Source organism: Atta cephalotes (genome assembly GCF_000143395.1).
Source record: "Atta cephalotes unplaced genomic scaffold scaffold00011, whole genome shotgun sequence".
In the NCBI taxonomy this organism is placed as follows: domain Eukaryota; kingdom Metazoa; phylum Arthropoda; class Insecta; order Hymenoptera; family Formicidae; genus Atta; species Atta cephalotes.
Window position 1 is genome coordinate 902,960 of NW_012130075.1, and position 3,268 is coordinate 906,227.

The window sequence follows — 3,268 nt, forward strand, 5'->3', positions numbered from 1 at the left end:
TTATAAAATTTAATTATAATTATTTAAATATATGTCTTTAACAAATAATGATAAATCTTAAAGTTATAATCTTGTAAAGAATTCATGCATTAGAATCGTTTAAAATGTGCGTTTTCACAATGCTAATTCTTGTTTGTATGAAATAAGAAACAAATCTCCTTTAAGCACTTGAAACTATTCCAAGCTATTATTGTATTAGTAATTTGATAAAAAAGGTAGCAGTGTCTCTCATATATTCAAAGTACGCGTGAGTTAAAAGCATAGTTCGCGTCTTATTTAATTAATTCTTATGGCGAAAATGCGTTTCGATCCATTAGTTCAGAATAGAAAATAAAATAAAAATTATTGAGGAATTATCTGGCAAATTTCCAGATTTATTTCAGCACACGATAGTTTTCACGTGTGAAATAGCCAGATTGTTCATCTTCGTAGACTCCGTGGGATTACTTATTAAGTTGGCATGCATAGTCATAAATGCATTTCTTGGCCGCTACTGTCATGGATTTGCTCGGCAAACAAAAGTACATTATTGCCAATTTTCACGTACAAAATTTTAGTGACTTAGAAAAAAAAAAACCAATCCTAGCAAAAAGCAACAAAACTAAACAGATTTATCATCTTTCACATATTGTGTTCAAATTATATATCATAGAAATTATAAATTATTATATAAATAATTATTAATATAAACATTTTTAAATTAATATAATATAATTAACTTAACCTAAACAATTATTATTATTATTATTATAAATAATGATTACTATAAATAATTTTTATTTGATCAGCACAACATTTCTGTACAAAACTATGTACAAAACTATGTACGTGTTCAACTTCCGATAGGGTAAAAATTACTGAAATAATTAAAAATGATCGGCAATAAGAAATCGGCGCATGATTAAAAAAAATAAATTAGACGTCATTCGTTTTATTTCAAACCGTTTCAGAAATAGTAACCCCATGCAATACCCTGATACTGATATAATCCGTCAAGCGTTCCGGCTGCGATGACGCGCGACTTCGTCACGTACGATCCGTGATAAACGCACGTCGTGTATTTTAGTAAGAATTAATGTCATTCGCTTGGCGTGCCTTCAATAGGCATTAAATATACAGGGTGAATGTTAAAGGCGAGTAAATATCGCGGTCATTCATGTATGGAGCCGTATCGAGCGCGCGCGTAGCGGATATCTGCCGGTACAACGGCACGTGCAATAATAATAGAATCGTCACGGCGCCGGTGCATTCACACGCGGAGGATGTCCGTTACTATCCTATAGCACGTTAAGCAAACTACTTACTGTCTAGACTTACGTATCTGTTCTGATTGTCGTAAGATTAGATTTCTAGTTTTAATCAGTTGACTTTGTCTCATTTCATTCACGAATGAAACTGAGTTAAGTAACTCCGATCGCGCAGTCACTTTCATGACAATCCAGTGAGGAATGCTGGAGACTCGCCGATATACTTCGAAGAAAACGTCGTGAAAATTTTGGCTCGCTACTTAAAAAAGATTATTTTCAGATCTGTATCCAGTTAAATTTTTAGATATTTCAACAAAATCATTCTTTCTCTATGTTTATAGATGCAAAAAAATTTTTCAGTACACGATAGTTTTCATGTGTGAAACAGCAAAATTGTTCATCTTTGTAGAAAAATTTTTTTCTTATTGTTAATCAGCGTTTTTTAGTTAATAAAAGATTTAATTTGGATTTGCATAATAATGTCTTTAGCCTTATTTTTTGTGGATTTTTAATAAAATGATTTGTATAATAAAACAATCACAACGAAAAAACAATGATAAAGCCATCCTTTTTCGTGCAATTAAGCACACTAATTGAAAAAGAAAAATGTTTGATACTTTTATGATTATAATTGTATAGAATAATAATGATGGAAGCACCATTTTTACTGCTGTAATCTTAATAATAATAATTATATTTATAGTTTTATCAAAAAATATATGGTTGGCACCGAAAATGGCAACAAATTATAGTTAACATTGCAAATCCAGTGACTTTATATACATGCGTGAGTTTTCCGTGTAAAAATAACACCATACTCTCTGTATACAAAAATGGATTTACATATTTAAACGTGTAGCATAGTGTTATATTTACAGGGAAACCTACACATATATGAAGGATTATATCTTATTATATACTTGGAAACAAATTGGTAAATGATAATTACAAATATTTTTTCTCTTAATGTAAATAATACTTAGGTAACTCTTTTAAACTTATCAATTGAAAATCACATGTTCAGACAATCCGCTGCTATTACATATATGAATGCATTGTTATTAAATTATCTCTAAAAAATTTTCTGTTGTGGATTGAACTATTCTCTAACATGAGTAAAATTAAATGCATCTGCTAATACACTGTGGATTATACTTGTGTCACTTCTAATCCTTAGCCGTGCTGTGCACGTCACGTGTAATCCCGGGAATTTATGACTATGCTTTTCATAAGTTAAATTAATATTAAAGATGATTAAAGCATTGTGTTAAAAAATGATGAGGTATAAAAATTACATGAAAGAAAATAAAATTTTGTGTTGAGAAATATCGTGTATGTTGTTGGAAAAGCAGATTCGTTCTTTAGCTTGATTAAATTCATCTATACTACAAAAGCTCTACAGGAATAATTTTCTCTTCGCTAGTGCCTTTTCGCGTGGAATAAAATCTAACATATCAAAAATGACGTGAATGAGAAAGAACACCAGCCAATGAATAAAATCTAACAATGTCAATAATGATGTACAAATAAAGAGAAAACTAAATGCAACACATTTCTCTCATCGCTTTACGGAACGGATGTAGAATTCTTTAGACCACCATGCACTGCCAGCTTTGTGCTGATGTCGTTAACTAGAAAATCGCATATAGGTTACTACACGTTCAGATCGATCGATCTCCAGGCACCCATATGTTGCGCACGTCTTCCAAAAGCGAAACCGCCGCGTTATAGGGATCGTCGCAGTTTGACGTTTATGAAGCATGATATTAAAGAACGCGTGCGAGAGTAGCAAGCTAAAAAAAACTGAAAAGATCGATTAGAAAATTTTCGATCAAACTTCGAGCATCACTCCACAGAGAATTTTCTCTCATTAATCATCTGAAGAATTTCATTTGATAAATCCTTCTTTACCAATCTATTAAGAAATTTCACGTCATAAACTTTTTATGTAAGGCGAAATAGAAAATGGAGAAAATTGAAAAAGTAATATTACGACAAAATAATTTTCTAATGGTGAATTA